Source organism: Crocodylus siamensis, chromosome 3, assembly GCF_052110815.1.
Source record: "Crocodylus siamensis isolate JL-2025a chromosome 3, ASM5211081v1, whole genome shotgun sequence".
NCBI classification, from domain to species: domain Eukaryota; kingdom Metazoa; phylum Chordata; order Crocodylia; family Crocodylidae; genus Crocodylus; species Crocodylus siamensis.
In genome coordinates, this window is record NC_143397.1 from 122,243,118 (window position 1) to 122,270,914 (window position 27,797).

The following is a 27,797-nucleotide window of genomic DNA, read 5'->3' on the forward strand; positions in this document are numbered from 1 at the left end:
GTTCAATGAGGGAACTAACAGAAATGAAAGACAGAGTATGACCACAAAGAGTAGGAGCCATATGAGACTTCTGCAGTTCCATGACAATTCCTTTTCCATTATGGCAAAAAAATAAGAACAGATAGTCAAAAGAGAAGACATGTTTAGAAATGAACAAAATAAGTGCTACTCCTTACCCTTTTTATCCCATTATCCCATTTTTATCCCATAATTTCTCCCATTATCATGATGTCACTCAATGTTACATTGGAAATGTTCAAGATCACTGAAGTCATCCTTACCAACTTCATGGGGTGTGTTCTGACAAGCACACACATGTGTTTTGTGGCACCTCAAAAGAGTTTTTGTGGCACCGATTTGCTGTGCTGCTAATTAGCAGTGCAGCATTTTTTTTTAACACCAGGAGATCCCGGTGGCAGTCCCAGGCCAAGCAAAGGTTCATACTTCAAAACACAAAACTTTAACCTGTCCCCAAAAGTTAGTAGGCAGCTGTTGCAGATCACAGGGAGATAAATCATGTGTTCAAAGCAGGAGAGTTTTCTTAATAAGCAGGTTTCTTCATGCTGCACAAGATTTATCATCTAATTAAAATTAAATATGATTTTTTAATTCTAATTTATTTTATATGCTGCAGATCCTTTAAACTATATGCTGCCCATGACAGACAAATTTAGAACCAGATCTTTGCATCTTTACCTACTCTGAGTACTACCCTTGCTCTGTGAGTACTCACTTTTCATAGTTTCATAGTTTCATAGTAGCTAGAGTCGGAAGGGACCTAGGTAGATCATCTAGTCCGACCCCCTGCCTTGGCAGGAAAGAGCACCGGGGTCAGATGACCCCGGCAAGGTGCTCATCTAACTTCCTTTTAAAAATCCCCAGGCTAGGAGCCTGCACCACTTCCCCTGGAAGCTGGTTCCACGCCCTAGCCGCCCTGACTGTGAAGTAGCGCCTCCTAATATCTAATCTAAACCTACCCTCCGCCAGCTTGTGACCGTTATTCCTGGTCACTCCTGGCAGCGCACGGGGGAACAGGGACTCCCCCAATACCTGCTGATCCCCCCTGACCAGTTTGTAGCAGGCCACAAGGTCCCCCCTTAACCTTCTCTTGTGGAGGCTAAACAGGTTCAGGTCCCATAGCCTCTCCTCATAAGGCCTGCCCTGCTGACCCCTGATCATACGAGTGGCCCTCCTCTGAACTCTTTCCATATCGTCCACGTCCCTCTTGAAGTGTGGCGCCCAGAACTGGACGCAGTACTCCAGCTGCGGCCTGACCAGTGCCGCATAGAGGGGGAGGATCACCTCCCTGGACCTGCTTGAGATGCATCTGTGGATGCATGACAGGGTACGGTTGGCCTTCTTGACTGCCTCCCCACACTGCCGGCCCATGTTCATCGTGGAGTCAATGACGACTCCAAGATCCTTTTCCGTCTCCGTGCTGGCAAGAGGGGAGTTCCCCAACCTGTAAGTGTGGTGCCGGTTCTTCCTCCCCATGTGCAACACCTTGCACTTATCAGTGTTAAACCCCATCCTGTTCTCATCCGCCCACCGTTGCAACCTGTCAAGGTCAGCTTGTAGCCTATTGCACCCTTCTAGTGCACCCACATCCCCCCACATCTTAGTGTCATCAGCAAACTTGAACAGGGTGCTTTCTACCCTCTCATCCAAGTCACTGATGAAGATGTTGAACAGTGCGGGCCCGAGGACCGAGCCCTGCGGAACCCCACTGCCCACGTCCTTCCAGGTCGAGAAGAACCCATCCACTACCACCCTCTGTGTGCGGCCCTCCAACCAGTTGGCGACCCATTTGACCGTGTGGGCATCGACACCACAGTCTCCCAGCTTTTTGATGAGGACAGGGTGAGAGACAGTGTCGAAAGCCTTCCGGAAGTCCAGAAAGACTACATCCACAGCAACCCCTGCGTCTAATGATTTGGTGACCTGATCGTAAAAGGCCACCAGGTTGGTCTGACAAGACCTGCCACTGATGAACCCATGTTGGTTGCCCCTGAGCATGCATTCCCCCGCAAGGCCCTCCTGGATGTGTGCCAGGATAATTTTTTCAAAGAGCTTACCCGGGATTGAGGTAAGACTAACTGGCCTGTAATTTCCCGGGTCCTCTTTTTTTCCCTTTTGGAAGATAGGGACCACATTGGCCCTCTTCCAGTCCTCCGGCACCTCACCAGAGCACCACGAGCGCTCATAGAGCCGCGCCAGGGGTCCTGCAATGACCTCGGCCAGTTCCTGTAGAACCCTAGGGTGAAGATCGTCCGGACCAGCGGACTTGAACACGTCCAGCCTCTCCAGAAGTACCCTAACTAACTCCTCGCTAACCCCTGGCCCAGGCGTGTCTCTCCCAGGGCCCGAGGGAGGTGGCTGAACTGGTCCCTACTTAGGAAGACAGAGGCAAAGAAATCGTTAAATATGTTAGCTTTGTCATCTGGCGTGATGAAGAAGTTGCCCATCGTGTCCTGCAGGGGCCCCACATTACCCGGACCCTCTTTTTACCCCCTATGTATTTGAAGAAGGACTTCTTATTGTCCTTAATCCGGGAAGCTAGTCCTATCTCCATCTCTGCCTTGGCCCTCCTGACTGCCCCCCTACATCCTCGGGCGACTGTAACATAGTCCTTCTTGGTGATGACCCCATCCCTCCATTGGGTGTATGCCTCCCTTTTAGCAAGGAGACATTCCCGGATGCTCTTAGTGAGCCATGGGGGTTTATGTGCCCTCCTGCTCCCTTTGACCCTTGTTGGGATTACCTCCCTTTGGGCATGGAGGATCGTCTCCTTAAGGAGCAACCACTCACCTTCGACATATGATTCCCTTCCCCTCTGGGTCCTCAGCGCTTCCCCAACGATCCTCCTTAGCTTGTTGAAGTCAGCCCTCCTAAAGTCTAGGGCTGTTGCCTTGCTGCAGCCCTTTGCCACCTTACGCTGGATGGTGAATTCCAGCAAGCGATGATCACTGTCTCCCAGGTGGCCCATCACCCGCAGCCCCCTCACCAGGTCATCACCCGTGGCCAGCACCAGGTCCAACAAGGCGTCTCCCCTGGTGGGACTGTGCACCTCCTGGGTTAGATGGAGGTCCTGCACTCTGGCTAAGAACCGACGTGAGCGATCAGACTTGGCTGACTGCTCCTCCCAGCAGATGTCTGGGAAGTTCAGGTCCCCCATGATGACCACATCCTTAGCCCTCACTGCCTCTGTGAGCTGACCTAAGAATTCCTGGTCGAGCTCTTCTCCCTGTTTGGGAGGTCTATAGTAGACTCCCACCGTTAAGTCTCTCTCCCCTGGACTGCCTTTTACTCTAACCCAGAGCACCTCAGAGTGCCCCCCCTCTACCCCCTTGCTAATTAACGAGGAAGTATATTCCTCCTTGATGTAGAGTGCTACTCCTCCACCTTTCCTTCCTATCCTGTCCCTCCTGTATAGCCTATAGCCCTTGACACTCACCGCCCAGTCATGCGATGACTCCCACCACGTTTCTGTGATCCCTACTATGTTGGGGCTGGTGACAGCTAGGAGGAGGGCGAGTTCCTCCTGCTTCTTCCCCATACTTCGAGCATTCGTGTAGAGGCATTTGAGGCCTCCAACGGTTGTGCCCGCTGACCCCCTAGTCTCAGCAATGCCCTGTCCCCCATCACTTACCTGTTTCTCCCTTTTGACCATTGGTCTGGGCTCGCTGGCTGTTGCTGGGCCTGGTAGTTCATCGTCTCCTCCACCCTCATCTTCCCCCTCCCCCGACGAGCCTAGTTTAAAGCCCGCCGAAGGAGGTTCACCAACCTGGAAGAGAACACACGCTTACCTTTAGGGGAAAGGTGGAGCCCATCCCATCCCAGCAATTATTTGAGCTAATTATAGTATAAGATGTCTGTGTAACAAAGTTAGTGTAGGGTATAATTACTGCAATATATATGAGTTTTTTAAAATTATCATATTCCCTAAATCTATTCCTGTTGTACCAGAGAAACACTCACTTAGTTTCATTTTGCTAATCAGTGATGCTTTTGGGGGTAAGAGTGGGCGGTTAAAATGGTTTCTTTCTCCCTGGGCTTCTCAGTCCTCAGTAATAATTAAAAACCAAGGGACAGATTTTAAGCTGTTTCACAGAAACACTAATCCACATTTTCCCTGAAAATGTCAAGAGTGCACGAGGTGTAATTCTTCAAAGCATATTAGGGGAAAGTCTTCAGGCCCAGGACCACGTCAGTGAGAATTTAAACGAGTCCTTTATTCAAATGACCAAAAATGTAGGAAGAAAACAGATGCTTTAAACTCTAAGCCCTTTGATTATTATTATTACTATTTTCTTAGGAGATGGCGTGAGATACAGGCAGAGCTGTCACATTTTTGAGCTTTTCTTCTAGTAGTAATAGTAATAAATCAGATTAAAAAAAATTGTAAGTTCAGTCATATGATTTTAAACTCTGATTTGTCATTCCCCATTATTTCCAAAGGACAGGTGTCATTTTTTCCCATCCTTAAAATATCAGTGCTTCTTTTGTAACAATAATTCAGAGTGAAAATGCCCACTTAATAAATCTGGTTCCATCACACCTAAGAGTAAATGTCCTTACAAACTGAGGGTGTAGTGTTAGAAGATAGAGAGATGCTCTCTAAATAAGAAGACTACAGAGAATTGGGAATTGGGAGATGGTTCCCAAGTCAGGCTAATCAGTTTGAAAAAAGCAGACAAATGGCCTGCAGAAACTCGTCTACTGCTCCACAAATAAAACAGTAAAACTTGGTTTTAGTTCTTCTCATTCATGCATACCTGTGTTTCTTGAACCACGTGATCACTACAGAGAGGTCAGACATCATTTTGTCACCAGGCTGGAGCAAGCAGGTAGCACATGTAACGGTGCTCTTAGGCAATACTGGAATGGAAACACAACCCCATGTTCCCCAGAGCTCCAGGAGGGAAAAACCTGTGTTTGGTCCCCACATTGAGCATCTACATATGATGTGCCAGCACAGCTGTGCTGCCTGGCATGCTGAGAAGGTATACTAAGGCTTTCCCCCTTCCCCATCCCCTCCTGTATCTTCCTGTCACTTCGCGAGGGGTGAGGGAAATCAGAACAGCTGCACGAATGTTGCTTCCTTTGCCATACTGAGAATAGTATAGAGGTAGCTGACAAAAGGAATAACAGAGCCCCTTACTCCTTTTGTGCAGAAGTGTCCTGAAAACAGCAGAGGGAGGAACTGCTTCACAAAATAGTCCCCCTATACCTTTACAAAACTCCAAGAAAACATGCTATGTGTAACATTGTCCTATGTGACTTGATTCCCTGTGGATCTTTAGGCTGTATTAGATCATCCAGTTTAGTTGTGTCAGATGAAAGGGCTTGCAGTATTTTGCTAGGGAAGCTATCTTATAACTGAATTCATTTCAGTATCAGTAGACCTTTTCTTCATCTTCAGCCTACATTTTTCCCCCTCTCAGTTTTATCCCATTTCCTTTAACTTGCTTCATTTTACTATCTGCATTTCAGAATTATGCTCTTCTGTGGTAATATCCTGAAAATATTTGCAGTCAAATCTTTAGCTTTCACTTAGCTAAGAAATGTATGGTCAACTTCTTTAGGGTTTAATATTGTTCCCACCAAATTAAAAAATAAGTAACCAAACAAACTTTACACCTCCCCCTGTCACCCCACCAGAAAAAACATACAAAAACCTCCTATTGTGATATCAATGGCAACAGGCTCTGGTTTTTCACTTGGTGTGTAAATCAGTAGCTCTAATCTGGCAAGAATTTGTATTGCTCTTCTTTGAACTCCATCCAATTTTTCAGTCTCTCTCCAGTAATGAGATGATCTGTACTAGATGCCATGTTACAGATGAAGTTGCACCTGAACTGTATCAGGAAGGAAGTGATACCTTTAAATATGCAGCCCAAAATTGTGCTGACTGCTTTGTTCCCTTATTGTCTACTTTCCCTTCCATTAGCCAGCTGTGATTAGGATTATTTTCTACCAGGACATTAATTTAACTCCCCCTCTTTTTTTGACAAAGTTCCTGATCAAACTCCCTTTTACTGGTCTCGTAATTAGTTTTTGTAATTCCTCCCAGTTTAATCATTTTCAAGTCTCACCAACGTGTTGTTTACTCAGTTTTGTTAGGCAACCCAAGGAGTTATTAAGAAACAACAACAACGATGTCTGCCATAACAGGACTTTCACTTACTTTTCAAAAATCATTATTGTCACAAGTTGCTACTGCTTTCTTCTTGCATATAATCCAATTTTGCGCCTTGTGAAAAATTACATCTTCTCTGTAGGGAAGTCTTTAGTTTTATTTTGAAAGTTATTCTTGGCTTACTTTTAAAGACATGCTACCATAATAGGATGATCTTTATTGTTCTAATTAGCTATGATAAACCCTATAGTGCTTGGATTGCAGCCCCAGACCCTAAGTGACCCACTTGTTTGAACTCTATAAAGTTTGCAATGTGCTGTGTACTTTCAGCGCTCTTTAAAGCTTCCTGCAAAAGCCATAAACACAAGAGCTGAATAGATGTACGTTTTCTAAACTCAAGTACTTCTGTGTTAATATTTTTCAGTGTCCAAGTAAAAAAGAATCATATGAAGTTGAATATGAGAAAAACTCATAATATTGAAATTGGCCCTCACTTGAGTAAATTAATGATAGACATTTTTTCAGCTTTGTTAACCGCATGTATATGCACAGTATTCAGAATAATATATGGATTTTTAGCTTTCGCATGCAATTTATGTAACCTTAAAAATGTCCTTTATAATCAAAAGGACTTATTTTAGCAAACATTTGGGAAGCAGTTACTTCCATATAATGTGCTGCAACCAAAACCTTTTATAGTTATTTTACATGCCTGAATCACAGACATGAGGACACAACAAAAAATACATTTGATAGCATTTCAAAAATTAAATTTGTACAAAAATAGCAAATATTATTAGATTTAACAAAGATTAAATACCCCTATTATAATAAATATTATTTTGACTGATAGCAATCTGTTCAGTGTTGTAGAGAACATATATTGGTGGAAGATGTTTCATTGTCCCAAGAATTAGAAATTTAAACATTCAGATTTTTTAAAGTAAGAAACTGTATGCATTTTTTTTCCATAAGACTGTACTTAAGATGAAATTTCAGCCATGTTCATTTCCTATTTCTTAAAAAAAAATCTGTAAACAGCAGCAACCTGAACTTTCTTCCTTTTATGGATTTCTCTGTGTTTGTAATTCTACTAAATACCACCACTCAAAGATTGGAATATAGAAAACTGCAATGATTGGCTCAGCTCTATACAGAGCAAAGTAGAAGATTAATGCAAATGAACACAGTGAAATATTATTTACTGTTGACTGACCTTTCCCTAATTGTGTATGCTTTACAAATAAACCACAGGGACAGGAGGGTAGGAAGGCCCCTTTTCTGCATCTTTATAAAATGAGTTCCTTTTTAAAGTGAAACAGCATTATTGATCAAAGCGTAGGGTAACACCATATGTAAGGAAGAAACAGCTGGCAGTCACCTTTCTGTCACTCACACAGACACTTGTGCACAGACCCACACTTATTAAAAACAGGTCAGATCAGATTCCAGGTTCACCCTGCAAAATTAATGACAACCTTGCAATAAAGTAACAGCATGAATTTGAGCCTTGTAATACAACGTGATTACTAGCGTTTTTATTAGCTGGGCTTGAGCAGCAGGCAAGGCCGGCTGGTATTTGACACACAAACAGGGACGTTACCAGGTGCTCTGCTCTAAAGTGTCACATCAAAGTCGCAGCCCTGCTGGCTTGGTTTACACCTGAGCCAATTAGCGGAGGAGATCAGAAGAGGCCTGAAAAAGAATACGGACTCTTATTTTTGTGCTGGAGAGAATCACTTGATCCCAGGTAAGAAGATACAAGGAGAACAATAGTAGATAGAGTATGGCAAAGGAGGAAGAAAGTATGAGGAGGAGGGGGACTGGTGAGAAGCTGCGATAAGAAAACTAGCATCAAATAAAAAGCTATGTGAAAAGCAAAAGTGTTGTACTCCTGGCCCTCTCTCAGTATGTTTGTCAGTCTTTTGTTGGCAACAAAGGGGCTAATTGAAATGAAGCAATCTCTAGTCTGTTTGTTGGCACATCAAATATGCTGTAAGATATGCTGATTTTTGCTCCTCCTGAATTATTGAACAACATGCCTTCCAGAAATGAGGTAGGGGGGAAAAAAACCCATAGATATTCTGCTTTTTAGAACTGGGCTCTTTCTAAGACTTTGTTTCATTTAATTTTTAAGGTAATGTAATATTAGACATGTACCAAATGTCATATTTTAACAGTAACAGATAACTGATATACAAAATTTCAACTTTAGGATCTAAATGTTCAAAAGCATTCTATCGTGTTTAGAACAATTATACTAACCAACCTTCCTTTCTACTTTCATTGTCATAGTACCTAGTATTACATGAAAGTACTTCTTCCCTCTTGCTTTGAACTGGTATGAAGAGAGATGTTTCACTCAGGAGGCAGCAGTAATATCCTACTTATTACAGTGGTTGGTGATGTTTTCTGGTGGCAAGCTGAAATGGCCCAACTTGGGTCTGAGGAAGGCTGGTGCTAAGAGCCAACCACTGCTTTCACTTCTCTTTACTATGCAGCTGCAATGCATGGGTGAAGTTCTCCATCACTAAATATTGCTAAGCCCCACCCCCCCAGTGGCCAAATGCCTCCAAATCCCCTTCATGAGCCAGATCCAATGGCTCTGTGGTCCAGATCCAACCTGAGTTCTGTAGGTTGCCAACCCCTGACCTAATGTACCTCCTCTGTAAGAAGGATGCATGGAAGATGTATGGAGCTACATACAAGCAAATCCTTTGATTCTGAGATCAAGAATCAACCTGCAACTGTGTGCTGGTAAACAGAGGGCACATCTACACAAGATGCTACTGCGCAGTGGTTACTGCACATTTATTTAGTACATGTATAAGCAAGTGCTAAGTAGATGTGCAGTAACCTAAGTAACCCAAGTAGCACTGGCAAACACCTTTTTTGTGATGCTATTGCACAGTAGCTTGATACTACTACATCACAGCCTGGTTTTTGCCACACATCACTATTGCACAGTATATCAGGCTACTGGACAATCAGCGACTCAAGTAGACACTTTCTTCATGGAGGAAGCTGAGACTGTAGATGTAATTGGGGATGCATCCAACTAATCACAGCCTATACTAACTTAGAATAGGGTGGATTTGTCAGAATGCTCTAAAGCTCATCCTGTGAGTGTTGAAGTTACTTCTTTTGGAAAAAAATATGTTCCCTATATGAAACCTACTGAACAAATCAAAAGGAGTATGTATCCATTTAAGTAAGACCGCATCACTGGCTTATGATAGGAAACTTACTAATAAAGGAAGAGGTTATATTTGACCAAATCGATGAAATAATGATTTTTTTCAAAAGATGATGGTTTGTTTAAAAATTAGATTAATTTCCAAACAAATTTAAAAAAAAAAAACGTCTTTCCAAATCTTAAGCTTTGAAATCTTTCATGCATTTTTATATTTTGTCTATTCATTTTTGCCCCCTTTCCCCTCTCCCTCCCATTACTGAATCTCCAAGATGTACATGTTTTGATCTGTCATGGAAACTTAAAACCTGTACAGCTACTCCTTGCTTAACGTTGTAGTTACATTCTTAAAAAATGTGACTTTAAGTGAAACGATGTTAAGTGAATCTAATTACGTCACAGTAGTTACCTACTAGCAGGTGGTGGCCAGACAACATTATAACCAAACATTGTGCAACTTTAAATGAGAATGTTCTCTAATAGATCAGCGATATAATAATGAAACAACGTTAACCAGGATGATATTAAGTGAGGAGTACCTGTATATAAAAAAGGGGGGTGAATAAAAATTAAAGAGAGGATGGAAGAAGACACAATGAAGAATCACACACACACAAAAAAACACTGCAACTCAAAAATGGGGGGAAAAAAATCTCATCTGAAAAAGTGAGAATTTTCAAAAAAGGATCAATGACTGATTAAACCTAAATAGGACTTTTAATGATTAAAGATCATTTTAATATTGCATTTTATTTGAGAAACTTAAACATAGTCTAGAAAATTACTTTTTCTTCTCTGTTTCAAGGTTTCATTTGTTCCCTTACACTGCTGTTCTCTGACTCCATGCTCCATTGAAGGAACCTGACCCTTTCTACTGAAGCACATTAACCCTTTACCTCTCAAGGTTAGTTTTTGTGAATAACTAGCAGTACTGTACTGGTGAAAACTGATTCATTAATGATGAGAAAAGACACAGACTTTTAAACTGTCATTTATTCACTGGCACAGTTATATAAATATATTATGGTATATTTGTGGTTTCACACACACACACACAACTCTGGGGTTCATTCAAGATAGAAAATATAAATATTGAGTTAGAGACAACTAATGTTTAGTCCAAGTAACACGTCATTTTTCCAAGTATCTGCTTCCAAAGGGGGAGTGGATGGGAAAAGGCAGATCAAGTTGAATGGAGGTTAGAATGCTCCCAACAAATCAATTAATGCTCTTCCACACCCGTTAATGCTTATAAATTAGATTAACAGAAGACTGACCCTCCTTTAATAAAATCCTACTTCCACCCATTCGGTATGCATCTAGATTCTAATATCAAAGGAACAAGCCTGACAAGGGAGGATAAGACTTACCACTAGGCCTTGCTTCCCTGCGATTAAGATAATTGCTCAGGCTGTAGACATGTTAAATTATGTTAAATATACAGACATCATTTTTTTACTGATTGTCCATGGAAAGAACTCACTAGCAGAAACAAGAAACTTTATTTTGCAGGGGCTGTAGTTTTTATTTTATCTGTATTTCATTATAAAGAACTGAAAATGGAGCTAAATAACAATCTGTTTTCCAGGAAAAAAACAGAAAAATTTCTGTAGAGAAAATCCTTTATTTTTCATGTTAAGAAAAGGACCAAAGTGTCTGCAGACTGACCATTTCTAAGCCATGGAATTAAAGCTACCATAGAAAAATTCCATTGTTGAAATAAAGTAAGGGGGGGGGGAAGAAATGTTGTTCAACAAGCAGCTGAGAATGAACAGCTGTATCATATACAATGCACATAAAATGCATGGTATGTTCAGTAAAATGTTCTATTGTAACCAGATGGTTTGATAGTGTATCTCTTGCTTTTAGTTTCAGTCTTGAAAAGTCTAGGAATGTAAGCAAAGCCATATTACCCATAGTAACATTTTAATATGGGTAGTCTGTATGACTAACCATATAAGATGTAACTACCTACTATGAACATTTCTATATTGCTGGAAAATTTTACTCAGGAGACACTGAGCCGCTGCTCAATGTCTAAAATATTGGGTGGTGATATCCTAAGAGAAGTCCCAGGGGAAATAAGATCCTACTGCTGCCCTCCTGCTAGAGAATCATTTGTTTCAACTTTTTATTGGTATAAACATATTCCCTTTTGCTTTAGCTCAGCTGTTCTGGTTAGCAAGTTAGGGATGCAGCCAGTAATCCACTCCCTCCTCACCCACCTTCATAGATGAGCAGGGAACATTTAAATTAGACAACTTTAATCACAGAATAATGCTAATATGTCAGAAAATTGGGCTGTATAGGTTTAATGGTAACTCCTCAAACGTGTCTCAGCCTCAAGGATAGATGTCATTTTGTACCTCAAAGCTTTGCACATGAATATGTGCATATGTACAAAGTAAACAGAGTAAAATGCCTCCTGAGTTGTGATGCAAATAACCAAGTTACCTTTTACAAATGGGATGGGTTTTTTTGATGTAAAATCATGAGACAGGAAAAAAAATGGATTTACAAAAATGCAGTTTTTCATCTGCAGTTAAAAGGATGTGGGGGGGATTGTGCACAGAGATAGCCAGGAGGTTCGTGCTTGGTTTCAGAGTCCAAGGAGTCAGGGACTTACCCACTGTAGAAGCTACTCCTGGGGGTGGTTTGAAAGGGTTTTTCAAAGAAATCACGTTAAGGCTGGGGATTCCCAAGCAAGAGCCCTTCAAGAAAATCCCTGACAGTCACATTCTGCACAACATAATCCTAGAGTTTGGAATTCCTCTGACTGAGGGGCTAGACATAAAGAAATAGTAGAGATGAGAAGGGTTAGGAGAAGAACAAGGAGAGCAGGCTCCAAACCTTGCCTCCTGAATCTTTAAACAAGGAGAAGCAGTAGAATATTGATCCTCAGACACTGGGAGCATATCACTCACACCACCCAGATGGCACTGCTTCCAGAGAGCATATAGGTGGTACAGGGAGGAACTTTCCAAAAGACAAGTCTGAACCAGACTGATTATGGATTTGTTCAAGTAGTCCTGGACACACACAGTCACTGAGGTCCAGACAGGCACTGTTGCTACCAGGTGGTCAGAGAAGGAAGATCAGTACTTTTGTCAGGGCCCCTCACAGTCACACCTGAAGGGTAGGATCAGTGGTAGCTCTAATTTCTGTTCATGGAAAATATAGTGATGCCTTCCTAAATGTCTGCATGAATGGAAGGATCCTTTCTTCCAGGCTCCCTCAGGTATCAGTATGGAGAGACCACAACGGGTCCATGAGGACCTGGAGGAGGATGTTTGGTGGTCTGTCCACTATCACCATGAGCTCTGTGGGGGGAGGTACATAAAGAGTCCTCTCACTTCCCTCTACTCCTCTTTGGAAGGCTGTGGAGACAGACTGTTGGTGCACACTGGGCCACATGGAAATGGCCTGATTCTAGTGTATCTGAGTGTAGGTACCTCCGTGGGCAGGTCCCTCTGTGGACAGGCCTACATCCCAATTGCCATCCATAACAAGGAGAGACGTTTGTGCTCAACAGCTGATCTGCCCCATGACTGGCCTGTAAGAAGACTATGGAATACCAGCATTGTTGTGGCCCCAGCCACTGCCTTATATGTAGTCTTTGAAAGTGGCACCCTATAACAACCCAGGTGTAGTACTTTGTCCATGCATGTCCACCAATATGTTTGCATTTACCCAGTCATACTGTGATGCTGACCACCACAGTAGAACAGGATCTAATCTGGACATGGACATGTTAGGGCCATCTCTTACCTCTATACACAACCCAATTCACAACGTTTAGATGAACCAATGACTCACTTAACCAGGGGAACAGAATTAGAAGAATACATTCTTAATATTCAATCCATGACCATGAATACTGGGCTTCCCTTTAGGGTTTTCTATTTTGCAGAGTGAAATGTGGTTTACATAGTCACTAATGCACTTTACTTCCTTATTCCCCTCTGGAGGATATTTTCCTTCAACAGATGTTTCCAAAATAATTAAATGGTGGTGAACATGCATTATTGACAATGTCTGATGCTACACTAATGCACTTCACATTTAAACATTTGTCACCAGCAGAGCTGAGTGTTCAGGAATGTTGTGCTATTTATGAATAACTGCTGTAATGCACTTGGATTTTGAACTGGGAAGATATGGAGACAGCGACATTAACTAAGTAATTGTTTTAGCAAGAAGATGTTTGGTTCATTCTCCATTCTGTAGCTTTGGTAGCTTCTGATAGTCTTGAATCATTTATCAATTACTCTTTAAAGCAAAAGGGAAACAAAACAATCCCTTTACCTCCTTGATCCCAGATTTGGATGCCTCTAGAATTCAGCAGATGAAGAATTTGGGCTTTGCATTCCTAGACAGCATTTAGAAACCTGTAGAAATTGCGGAGCAGCAGCTCAAACTCAGTTCCAGTTACATGCATGACATCCTATTAGCCTGAATGAGTAGAACCAATGCTGTTGGCACCAATAGAAGTGCTACACATGTAACCAAAAGTAAAAATGAGCTTGGTATTTTCCTGTGCTTTGTTAAAAAAAATCTTTGTGTTAAAATAAAATATAATCGCTGTCTCAAAACTCACTCAGAAAGATTTTTAAGATACACCACTCCTCACCAATTCCACCAAGAAAAGTGAAATTGAATCATAAAAGTTACAGTTACAGCAAATAATTTCCTAGTTTTGGATTATCCCCATCGGTCTTCTATGATGTGGGAATGTTCCCTCAACCATGTTCTAGTGCTTTGTTTGGTCTATATTTAAAAGATCAAAGTAATGGAACTTACATATTTTCCCAAGAGACTGCACAACAAACTTGTAAAAAAGTGGTGGCTAGGAACAGTGTTTTTTACTAACCTTTACCATACGACAGGGAAAAGACTTTTTAGAGCTGAAGGTGGGGAAGGGTTGTTCATGAAAGAGCATATCTCTACAGTGCAATTATTGCAATGACTACAAAACCTGAGTTTGATGCCTGGCCTTGCTACTTGCCTCTCTTGGGATTTGAAAAGAGTAATATAAAAATTAGAAATGTAAAATAAAAGTTAAGGATACTTAATCTTATTTATAAAGCAGTTTGAGAAGCAATAAGAAAAGATACCAGATAACATTATGAAAAGCATGATAAGTTCTAAATGGATATTACTTATTTCATAATTATATAGGTTACCAGTGAAAAAATATCTAGCTTTTTCTTAAAATCCCAGAAAATATTGCTACGGTATTATAATAGAAATTGTATTAGGTATTCAAGCTAAAATAAAATGAAGCTAACCCTTTTTTTTCTTTATTAGGAGTTAATGATAGCATTACTATAATTAAGCTTCTCATTATTTTTTTCATGCTTATATTGAGTTGCTGTCCCCTGCAGATTTGAAATTAAAATTACCATGTAATTAAAGTAGTCGATTTTTAAGGGAGGATTAGGAACATGGGATTGCACCTAAGGTTCTCAGAAATTACTAATCATTAGTAGAGTTACTAACTTTGCCAGTTTCTCTGCAATTCTGATAAATAGAAAGGGATAAGAAATAATGAGATCCTTAAATTTAGCAGGCAGATGAATCTAAGCACTAAACAGGAGAGAGTGAATAAACATAACTATTACAAACATATATTTACATGCACACATACACAAAGTTAAGCTAGTAACAAATACCAACAGTTAACAACTTTAACAGGCAAAGCATTCAAATGTATAAATCATCATTAGATTAAAATAATATTTTTGTGGGGCAGGAGGGAGGCGGGTTACTGTTTGCTTCAGAGCCCTCAACATGCACTTAAGTCACAGTTTCAATTTCTGAACTTAGAGTGCCAGAAACTTTTAATGCAGGATACATTTCTCACTAAGTCAAATGCCAAGAATTAGTAACAGTGAGTTAAATCTTCTAAGGCTTTGCATTAGGAACCTTACTTTTCAGTTGCTTATGACTCTGCCTATCTTTATCCATTGGTATGGGGGTTTCCAGACTCAATAACTACTACAGGCTTTTTTTTTCAAAGTCTAAGCTAGAATGGCTCAGAGGTTTCCAAAAATGACATTATTTTGCCAAAATTAAGAAAAAGTCTTACAACCATTTCTTAGAGATCAACCTCCATGCTGTAGACCAGAGGTTGGCAACCTTTTCTGGCTATGGGCAGGAATGACCCAAGAGATAAATACCCATAGCCAATACTTCTTGTCACAGAGCCATGGGGAAAGTACCCACAGCTGAAGCCCACTGCCACTAAATTGCACCAAAGCCCCTCATCCATGAGTTGTATCTAGTGCCTCTGAGAGCCATTGCCAACCCCTGCTTTAAAGTGCATATATGAAATTTGGGTTATCGTGGGTGCAAGGATCTGATTTTTGCCACCCCCATGAAAATCTCCCAAAATCTGTTCAAGTTGAAAATAGTGATTGCATTAAATGGTACAGTTTGATGCCATAAGGGGAAAAAAGGAAGGAAAGCAACAGAAAGAAACAAGGGAGTTTAACAACATCTGCCCACAAACAGTTTTCCAGTCAGAGTGGAGATAAACTACAGAATGAGTGGCTAACTATTTAATCTCAGTTGACTCCAAGCTATAACCAAGAGTACCCCAAACTCAAGTCATTGAGCTCCAGTACGCTAATGAAGCTGTGGTCTGTGTTCACTCAGAAGTAGACCTTCAGGCAATCACTGATGTCTTTACTGAGACATACAAGAAAATTGGACTGATGCTTAATATTCAGAAGACTAAGGTTCCCATCAACAAGCTCTTACTGAGCAGTCCCCAGTTCCTGTAATTCAGAATTATGGTGAGTATTTCCCATACCTTGGAAACCACCTCTCACAAAAAGCTGACATCAATGAAGAAATCCAACTTCACCTTAAAAGTGGAAATGCAGCCTTTGGACACATGGGGAAACAGATATTCAAAGATCACAACATCAGATCCAAAACCAAGCTCATGGCTTATTAAGCAATCATGAGCCCCACTTTATTGTACAGAACTGAGACATGGACAATATACAGGAGACATCTCAAGTCTCTGGAGAAGTACTATCAATGCTGCCTGCAGAAGGTCCTTCAAATCCGATGGGAAGACACACACACCAACCTTAACGTTGTCTCACAAGCAAACGCCATGATCATCGAGGTAATGATCATCCATTATCAACTTTGCTGGGCTGGCCACACCATCCGAATGTCCAACTCCACACTCCCAAAATAAATTATATTTTTCTACCTCAGTCAAAGTATATGTTCAATGTGGCGACCAAGCGCCTTGTCACGGTCTAGGCCGACACGATCGGACAGGTGGGGGCTAGTGGCGAGGAGTCAGGCGGTCGACACTCGTATGGTTGCCAAAGAAAAACTTTTTATTTTCTCTTTACTTATGCTACGTGATGGTACTGTAGCGTAGGTCAGGTCAGACTTGGTTACAACGATAATGATAAACGAAGACAATCGGTAATGACAATGGAGACGAAGATGAATGAGTTAGCCAGAACGGAGGTAAACGAGTTAGTTGAAGACACAGATGAACGAGTTAGTCGAAACGTGTGCGAGGGTGGGTACACCAGGACACGACAGTGGCGAACGAATGAGTTAATCGAACCAAAAAGAAGACGAGCGTTTTTGAGGATGGGGCACGCCGGGACATGACAGTGGTGGGGAGACAATCACCAGTGGAACTCTGGACTCATGCGAACCAGGGTTCTGTGATTCTCCTGAGGCGGTCTCCTTCAGATCTGGTCTGGTCTCCACTGTGGGCAGAAACTTGCTGGCTTAAATATTCCCCCCAAGGCCAATCAGACAGTTCCCTGGAAAGTTCTAGTACATGCTTGGGCATGCGCATTTTGTCAATTTAAATTACCTCTCTTCAAATTACATAATGGCCAAGCATGGGACATGTTTGGGCATGCGTACTGGCCTTTTGGGGTTTTTCCCCTTGTATGCCTGTACATGTTTCTTTTTAACTCTGTGTTATCCAGCAACCTTTTCAGTTCTGGTTCAGACACTCAAGAGCAGGGCAAAGAACTGCTTCATGGATGTCTTCAAGGACAACTTGAAAAAATGTAACATCAACATTGATTCATGGGAGACTATTGCCCAGGACTGCCTCAAATGGAGAAAGAGTCTGCTGCAATGATCTCAGTACTTTGAAATCTTATGACAATAGAAGCTGGAAAAGTTGGAGTAGCAGAAAGGGTATGCTGTGGACTGAATCAAGAATCCAGAGCCACCCACCCTGCACGGAAACATGTGCCTGATTTGCAAAAAAAAAAATGGTAATCCTGCATCAGCCTCAACTGCCATTTTTGGGCCCACAGGTAAAGCAATCCTAGACAAGCATCCTGGGCTCTGAAAGATTGCCAATATATGTATAAATACATTTTGACACTCTCCTAACTGAACACCTATCATCTTGCTATCAAGTACCCTGTATGTCTTTTATTTTGCTAGGTGTTTTCAAAAGAAATACCTTAGTGTGTATCATTTTGGTACCTTAAATGCTTTGCAAAAAAAAAAGAGAGAGAAATATCAGTACCCATGACAAAAAAGTATGATTTTTTTTCTCACATACCCATCCACATTACTTTATTTATGCCCCATAATACTGACTTAGATTCTAGTCAAGCCTTATACTAGCATAGCAGATTGAGCTGTGAAACAGAGACATTTCAACAGGATGATTAGAAACTAATTTATCACATTAAATTGTATGTAGAAAGCCAGATGCTAACAGAATATATACAAAGAAGTAGGGGGCTGAAGAGTATTGAAGTTCTTATGTTTCCTGATTGCTGCGCTCTTTTAAAATATTTCTAAGAAATACCTTGACAGTGAAAAATAGCGGATAAAAGGAGAATGATATGATGGGCTAGCTGGCAGTGACTTAGCCCAGGGGTTTTGAAAGAGTAAAAGATGATTAGAGGACTTGGGATTCCATTTCCTCACCAATCAGGCCCCAGAGACTCACCCTCCATGTCCCCTGATTGGCCCCTTGGGTCACCTGGGTGGGGGATAAAAGAGGCAGCGCGGCTAACTCAGAAGGGACCACAAGGAAGGAGCTTCAAAGAGCTGGGACAGCGGGGTAGGAGCAGTTTCCCCAGAAGTTCCTGAAGGAGTGGGACCTGCAGGCAGCATTTGGTCGGCAGGAGAGGCTCCCCAGGTCCAGCAAGGTTTTCAGCAGTGACCTGAGGGGTTCCCAGCTCTGCTTCCAGCTCCTCCAATAAGAGGTCAGGCAGCTGACATGAAGCCAGGGATCCAGGAAGATCAAGACCCTTAGGAGCTGGGTATAATATCAGCACTGGTGGCTGTGGGCTAGCAATTCTGCCTACCACATGGATGATTTGAGTTCAAGTCCCAGCTGGAGTAAGTGAAGTAACAAGAAGAAATTCTTGTTGTGGTGGAAAGGGGTCATTGTGTTTTTCTCCTCCTCCAGGTACCTAGGCCTATATTCCTTGTTATTTGACATTTTGTATTTTGTGCCTTTTATATTTTGCCAACCAGTATTGTTTGATCTGCTGTTTGTGTTTTATATTTTGTTAACCCTGTTTTGTCAACTGGATGAATATGTCTATGATTGTAAGTGTCTAACCTTTGTTGAATCCTGCCCCCTTGGGGCATTGTAGTGTCACCTATACCCCCTGGTTTATACTGGTTATGTTCCCAGTACTGTTGTTTCATTAAAAGGTATATGGTTAAGACCTCACTGGTGCCTGGCTCTGCTCTATAGGGGGAAGAGAGTCCCTACACCTCCCACAGCACTTGTGCATCTGCTTTGATCCCTTCAATTGGAGAGGGGGTACCTCTTGGAGTACCACCCAGGTTACAATTGTAGGAAAGACATCTGTAGGAAACCCCACTGGGACACAAAAGATTGAAGAAAAACCTTTGCATAGAAAATAGGCAACAATTCTTAATACTGACAACAATTCCTCTAAGGATATGTCTTGATCCTGGCAGTGGTAGGCTACAGCTAGAAACCCCCTAAACACTGTCTATCCATCTTTTAATACAGGCCTACTCCAAACCCAGAAATACAATTGGTGCATGGTGAGACTGCTTTCAGGTCATCCCCACTAGCCTGTCTCAAGCACACTGGAGACCAAAGTTTCATGAATGGCTGCAGAAGGGCATCCAAGAATGTCTTCACAGATTTATTTACTGGTTTGGAGTATGCTTGTGGGAGAAAGACTACTGCTAGAGGTCTCTAACTCACCAGCCATATCTTCACAGTTAGCCGTTCTCTGGAGGAGTCCCCAGTTAGTAGTGCATTACAGGACATAGTTATTCTCCCATCTGCCTTTCTGTGCAGGTTGAATTATTTATTTTATACTCCAGTGCTTTTAAGGATGCACAGCTGGCCATAAGCAAGTTAACCTGGCCTCCCTTTTCCCCTTGCAAGTGTCCGACACCTTACAGGTTTATCATGCAAGTTCCCTATGTTCTTCTCCTTATACAGTGTCAGATAGGTATTGTACACCCACAATGTTCTCAGCACCCTCCTTTTCTATCAGCAACCCTTTCTGTGGTACCTCTCTGACACCACAGGCCATTTGTCTTTTGCTAGAATTCATTCAGGTCCACTGAATCTCAATCAGGACCTACCTGTCTGTGTAGCAGTGCACTCACTTGCTATACCCCCATTATAGTTCTGTATCACTTCCCAGGACAACTTCATACTTAGATCTTCTTGACATGTCATGTACATCTTTCATTAAGCCTTCAAACTTGGTCACCAGTTCTTAGATTCATGCTCCATGCTTCAAATCATGGTTCAAATCTCCCATGAATCCAGCTATACTGGGATGTGTTCAACATAACCTCAAAGCTCCCCAACCTTTTTCTGGCCTGGAGCCAACTGACTGCTGTATGCTACCTTGCCTTTTATATAGCTCAGTGAGTAGCAAAAGCCAGAAGTAGCCAATCTCCTGCCCTTAAAGAGCCAGCTTCCCTTCTGGCACCATTTTCCAAGTAATGAGAAATGGGGAATGTATGATAGGTAGGTACATTGAGGGCAATCACAGCCAGGATACATCACTGTCTACTTCAATATCCTACTTAAAACCATAAGGTGAAGCCGTTACTATAGCTGAACAGAACCTGGCTCTTCAAATAAACTAGAGACAATACCATGTCCTGAAAGTGAATAAAAAATAGAAAAATGCAGATCCAACATGTGTGCTGAGACTGGATGCACACTGTATTCATTTGTGAGATTAAGGTATTAAATATCTATCTATTATATTGATTCATTGCTTACTTCTCAGAAGAGAAACCTAACTACCAGGACCCATAGGATTCTGGCCCATTGACCTGCCCAGTAAAAACATGGAAGAGCCAGGGATCTGAGATATGTCATAGAATTGGTCTCCTGCAGGTGATGAATAATTTCTAGGTGATAGGTGACCAGAACTTAAGCCCTAATGTTAAGTTAAATCCAACTGCAGTAAACATCTACATGAGATGTTTACTGCAGTTGTCTAATTAGCCCATCAGTAAATGTGCAGCCCTATTAGACCACAGGAAATTAATACACTTTGTGGCAGGTTAGTACTTGTAAACACAAGTACTATCCCACTGCGGAGATTTTTTGCGTGCAGCAACACATGTGTAAATGCTAATTTGGGTGGCTGGGGCTGGAGGATGTTTCAGTGCAGGGGGGCTGCCTGCCACCTATCCCCCCACTGAAGCACCCTTGTGCCCCAGCCAGCCCCTCCACAGCACACTAAGCCTGGTTGGAGCAGGCCCTGGCTGACAACTGGGCTTGCTCTGACCCAGCTCAATGTACTGTAGTCCCAGGTACATGTGTAAATGCAGCACCTGGGAGCAATAAACTCCAGTGCAATTTGTTCCATACTTTATTGTTTCTCATTAATATACATGTGAAGATATTCCCAATAAGTAGAATAGTATCTGGGACAAAATCTTTAGGTGACCAATTGTTAAATGCAAGCAGAAGCAGGAAATATGTCAGTATTCTTCTCTAATTAAAAATATTATATCTTCTTGACAGCATTTATTATATGTTCTTTATCTCTATAGATTATATTGCTACAATTAAGTTCACCATAATTTGACACTAGCCATGTTCCCGGGCAATTTCAATGTCCTTGAACTTCATACAGGTGTGAAAAGGCTTCATAAATCTCAGAAGAGGGCTGGAAGTTTTATGAAAGGGAAGAAAAGTTTTCTGTATACTTTATCATTTTGGTTCCTTCAGAAGTATAAGTATTCCAAATTATAGATGTTGGAAATGTTAACCTAATTTTCTTCTCCATTCAGAATTATTTTCTCATAAATTAATGCCCCATTTAAAGCTGGAACCTTAAAGCAGTTTTTGGAATGCAAGTAGAGTAAAAGTCCCGTGCTGATGTTTTGTAGAGGGAATAATTTCAGCTTTTGAGTATTTTAGGTCTGTGAGTATTTTAAGTCTGAAATTCCAATTTTGATTGGAAATGCAAATCAAGTAAAGTAGTATTGTCTCTCTTACATAGTTCATGCAGTGTCTCTCTGAAGATTCACAAGTACTATTTTAAAATATTCATTCAATTATTATGCTCTATTATTCAGTTAAAATATGTTCTCAGGAAAACATTCCTGCCAGGAAAAGCAATTATTAGAATATCTATGGGATATTTTAGGGAGTATTAATGTTCCTCCAAGTTCCAAGATCACAACATAAAAATAATCCTCTGTCACAAAATAAAATCAGTCACAATTCAAGCTGACTGGGTGATCAATCATTTCCAGCAATTAAATTCATTTATGCCCATCAGGCATTGGCCATAATTGGAGTTGCATTTCTCTAGTGAGAGATTTAGGAAGCATAGAGGCCAAGGAATTACCATGGATCTCTGACTTTCTGCTATGGGTAGAACTTCTGTACAGATTGAATTATTTATTGTACATTTCTGTGTTTTTAAGGATACACAGCTAGCCATAAACAAGTTAACATGACCTCCCTTTTCCCCTTACAAGTGTCCAACATCTTACAGGATGATCAAGGTGGGGGCAATCACCTACCAACAGTTGGTGAAGATCTTGTGAAGGAACATCAGGAGAGGCTGGATATTTACAAGTCAGAAGGCCTGGATGAATTGCACCTAAGAGTGCTGAAAGAATTGGCCGATGTCATCACACGACCCATAGCAAAACTATTTGAAAACTTGTGGCACTCAGGAGAGGTTACAGAAGACTGGAAGAGGGCCAGTGTGGTGGCTATCTACAAGAAAGGAAGGAAGGAGGATCCAGGGAATTATTATCAGTTTGACCTCAATCTCCAGAAAACTCCTGGAAAAAATTTTCAAAGACTCCATTAGCAATAGGCTAATTAAAACTACATTCTAATAGATAGCCAACATGGCTTCACTGCAGGCAGGTCATGCCTGACCAACCTCATTTCTTTCTATGATCAGGTAATACAATGCCTGGATAAGGGAAATGTGGCTGACATCATATACTTGGTTTTCAAAAAAGCCTTTGACTTGGTCCTCCATGACGTCCTCCTGGCAAAATTGGGGAACTGTGGCCTCAATAATGCAGGGGTCCAGTGGCTAGGAAACTGGCTTCAATGCAGGACCCAGAGTGTAATCATAGATGGAACTGAGCCAACATGGTGCTTGGTGACTAGTGGCATCCTTCAGGGTTCAGTACTCGGACCGGTGCTTTTTAACATATTCATTAATGATTTGGACTTGGGTGTTAAAAGTGGACTGACTAAGTTCATAGATGACACCAAATTATGAGGGACTGTGGTCACGCTGAAGGATAGGTTGGGGATATAGGCTGACTTGGACAGGCTAACAAGGTTGGTAAATCAAAACCTGGTGATGTTCAACACCAAGAAGTGTAAGGTGCTCCACCTGGGAAGAAACAACTTGCAACATACTTACAGGCTCAGCAGTGCTACACTTCTGGTGCCACACTTCAAGAGGGATGTTGACAGCATGGAGAGGGTCCAGAGGAGGGCCACTCATATGATCGGGGGACAACAGGGCAGGCCTATGAGGAGAGGCTACGGGACCTGGACCTGTTCAGCCTTCAAAAGAGAAGGCTGAGGGGGGATCCTGTGGCCTGTTATAAACTAGTCAGGGGGGATCAGCAGGCATTGGGGGAGTCACTGTTCCCCCGAGCACCACCAGGAGTGACCAGGAATAACGGTCACAAGCTGGCAGAGGGTATGTTTAGGTTAGATATCAGGAGGCGCTACTTCATGGTCAGGGCGGCTAGGGTCTGGAACCAACTTCCAAGAGAAATGGTGCAGGCTCCTACCCTGGTGGTGTTTAAGAGGAAGTTAGATGAACATCTTGCTGGGGTCATTTGACCCCAGTATTCTTTCCTGCCATGGCAGGGGGTCGGACTAGATGATCTGCTCAGGTCCCTTCCGACCCTAGAAACTATGAAACTATGAACCTATGAAACTTACTAGCATGACAATCAAAAGAGACTTGGGGGTCTTGAGAGACCATAGAATGAATATGAGCCACCAATGCGATGCCATAGCTGGCAAAGCAAACAAAAACACTAGCAAGCATCAACCGATGCATCTCAAACAAAATTAAGGATATCATCCTCCCACTTTACTCGGCCTTGTTGAGGCCACAGCTGGAGTACTACATCCACGCTTCAGGAAGGATGTGGAGAGGCTTGAGAGAGTCCAAAGGAGGGCTACATGTATAGTTAGAGGTATGGACAGCAGGCCCTACAATGAGAGCCTGAGAAACATGGGTCTGTTCCAGGCAAAGCTGGTGGGGCAGTAGAGTATCCCACGGGAGTAGGGGCTTTGGAGGGGAGGGGTTGCAGCCAGCTGGGAGTGAGGTGGGATTTGCAGCCAGCTGGGGGGGGGCGGGCGGGTTGCAGCTGGATGGGCACTCTGGCTGGTAGCAGGGAGGCTGCAAACCCCCCTGCTTCTGGCTGGCTGCAACCACCCCTCCCATGGAATGCTCCACCACCCCACCAGTCTGAGTTCACCAGCTACACCTGGTCTGTTCAGCCTGGAGAAGAGAAGACTCAGAAGGGACTTGGTGATAGCTTATAAGTATATAAGGGCCACATATCAGAGACTGGATGAACATCTGTTCACCAGGGCTCCCCACAGGAAGACTAGGACAAATGGTCATACATTTCTAGAAGAGCACTTTAGATTAGACATAAGGAAAAACTTCTTTACAATTCAAGTGTCCAGGATCTGGAGTAGACTCCTCCCAGAGGTGGTACAATCACCTACTCTGGATATCTTCACAAAACATCTGGACACACACCTTGCTGAGGTCATCTGACCCCATCAGTCTTTCCTGACCAAGTGCAGGCGTTTGGACCTGATGATCTTGAAAGGTCCCTTACTGCCCCTAGCATCTATGATTCTATGAATCTACAGGTTGATCATGTGTGTTGCCATTGCCCTTCTTATTACACAGTATCAGACTGGTATTCCAGAATCCTGAGAAGGAAGTTAGCATATGCGGTATCCACTCTTCAGTCTTCACCCTTGTCAGGGCCACCTTGTTTCACTGGCACCAGCTGCAAAGGACAATTTAATTGGCAGCAATCTATATAGCATATAAACCCAGGCTCTTCACTGGGGCTTTGGCTGCTCAGTGCTTTGCAGTGTGCAGCAGTTATACCTGTTCCTCCTTAGCCCAGTTCTCTGCTCCTGATTGCACTGTTTTACTTTGCTGGATTCTTTGGTCCCTTATTTCTGGTCCACTGGATGTGGATTTTGCTTACTGGTTGACTTTGATTGAGACACGCTTGTTTTGATCCTATTATGCAGCCTGGCCCCTGGTCTGGATTAGCTTCTGATTAATGAACTTGTCTGTTCCCCCTGGTCTTCCTGGATGCATAGGATGAAGTTCTTGAGGCATCTTCCTACCAGCTAGGAAAATGATTGGGCATCTTCCTCTTGAGTTGATTGCAATGTCTTCTGCAGAACCACTACCATGATGCTATGGGGATCATGGTCTTAGTAACATTCCCCAGGACCCTTCATTCCCTATCTCTGCACAAGATTGAGGCTTATATAGTTTCAAAAAATGTAAAACTTTAAACTAAAACTCATATTATAAAGTCAAACAAAGAAATTAATGTAAAAGTAATGGCTTAAAATACAGAATACCTTTAAGAAAAAAAATATTGGAGTAGAATTTGTTGCAGTGTCTTTCTGAAAGAAATTGTTACAGATATATTGAGTAACAGTATTGAAATTCCCATTTTTATATACACGTTTTTCCCCTTCCTTCCTTTACTTAAATTGTGTAAATCAGTATGGGCTAGATACTAACTATTCATTCTGAAGACACACAGAGGGGAATGTAGGAGTAAACTCTATATCCCTTTTCACTTATCCCCTTACACCTCTGTTAGCTTTTGTGTGAATTATGATTTGTGACATTTTTTTTCATAGCTAAACAAGGCTCAGTGCTTCAAGTATAGAACCCTCAATCAACTCTATACGATTGCAAACACACTAGAAAATTCATGCTAAAGTCTGGAAATCTTTTGACTAAGTGCACAAAAGAAAACTAATCAAAGCAAGGCTTGAAGTAATTTAGAGTTGAATGGTCATGCAGAACAAACAAAATTGGAACTTATCAAAGTCTCCTTTTCAAAGAGAAAACCAGTCACTTCCTTATTCTATCACACAATCGCCCATAGCAGAAATGAAAGTGTTAGGTCACTTGTTCAGTTCTGAATTGTTAATGACTATCACCTTCCCAGTCTTTGAAAAAAATAGATAGACACAAAAGGGAAAGGGAGAGAGAAGATAGTAAAGGTAAGGGATGCATGACTTTTTGATGATGTTTTCGTGACTGAGGCAGCTGACCAGTCATGGATGGATGCTTTGGATTGGTGGATTAGCCATGACAGCTCTGGACTCTGGCTCACTTCCCTGGTCTAGGGAATCATGTGGCAGGGTTGACCAAGTCCCTCCCTTTCCAACAAGCTTTCTCAGGCTGAGCAGAACTGGTTGGGCTGTCTCATCCCGTTCTGATGTACTGTGTGGTACTGTCCTTCTTTGGCATAGGTGAAAATCTGGGGGAAAGGGAGAGAGAACAGGCAGAAGGCAATATGGAACAGAATGAAGCACACAATGAATGGGGAAACAAAATGGGTTTCATGCGTCTCAGACTATGGACCCTACTAGTACAGAAATGACTAAGGGAGCCCTTGTACACAGAGGTTTGAATATCATATTACTTTATATTACTTCTTCTTTTCTCTGGGAATTCCACAACCATTCTTTCCCCAAATTTTCCTATTTTAATGAAACCAAAAATAGCTAGTGGCTAGGCAAGTTAGTTTTATTTGTTCACCAACAAGACCTAACTTTTAATACACCAATTATGGTTCATAGATTTTTGGTCTTACACTTCTCTTGTTCTGCAGACATGATCTCAGTGTAGTCAATGGGCTATATCAGTAGGCTTTTTGGTTTACACTATTCTAGTCCGTCTCTCCTACCTTTCCTTGCAGCATTTATGTTAGCAACTGATTGGAATAGTTTATTCTCTTTCTTTCACTTTCCCTTAGCTGTGACAAGTCCCAGTTAGACTTTCTAAGTCTTCAATATACCAACAACAGCCAAGTCAGCTAATGTAAGAGCTCTGCTGGATATTTCCCCTCTTCAGATAAATGGATAAGGTAGGTTAGAGAAGGATGAAAAAATTGTGGAGTTATAGCTTTGCTTCCTTTGCTATGATGTCAAAGATATTTATTGCTGTGGGTGGGGATGAGGTACCCTATAAATGTGAAGAGTAAAATACAACCCACTGAAGCATAGGGGAGCAGTTTTCAGAGGGCAGCATACTTCTTCCAGAGGCTATACTATGAGTGGTACTGTTTCCACACCACCTTTAATTCAACTTTAAGTTCAAATCTAGTTGTATATTGCCATAGGTTCCTATACCTTTTTCATGGTTTCATTATAGCAGTACATAAGAACATAAGAACTTATTTCCACTGTGTCAAATCATAGGTTCATTTTGCACAGTATCCCTTGTCATACAGTGGCACAGAGGGAGGAGGCTGAAAGGGAGAGTGAACAGAGTATGACCAAGGTTTTTTGTCCCACTGTTCCTCTTCCACTTGTAGTCTCCATCATTTAAGGTCTCATAAGCTCCAGTTCAGCAGCTATACTCCTAACTCCCATCTACACTGTAGTAGTAATAATAATGGCAAGTCCAGATAAGATGGAGTTAAGCTTTTGTAGGTCTTTATCTTGTTTTGCTTTTACTTTTAGCAGATGTTACAAGGTTCTCCTATACCAAAAGTGTTTTTTACATTAAAAATGTGAAAAACCATGACCTTCAGTAAAAATATTTGAAAGCAGCCTTAAATAAAATGTTATCTTTTAGTCTTGGATCGTAATCATATCAAGCACGGCACACAGATTTTCTCCAACTGGTTTGTAAAGCAAGCTATAATTAATTTATAGTGCACGTCTAATTAGCAAAGACAAGAAAGCATGGAAAA

At 41.8% G+C, this 27,797-nt stretch overlaps 1 long non-coding RNA gene across 1 annotated transcript in view; it reads left to right on the top strand.

The window, feature by feature from the left end:
• The first annotated feature begins 7,769 nt into the window (after window positions 1-7,769).
• Window positions 7,770-27,797, top strand: part of LOC149868751 (uncharacterized) — a 131,390-nt gene continuing 111,362 nt past the window's right edge. Inside the window, exons 1-2 of the long non-coding RNA XR_016441132.1 lie at window positions 7,770-7,889; window positions 10,138-10,236. This is a non-coding gene — a long non-coding RNA (uncharacterized LOC149868751). The remainder of the gene's footprint in view (window positions 7,890-10,137; window positions 10,237-27,797) is intronic.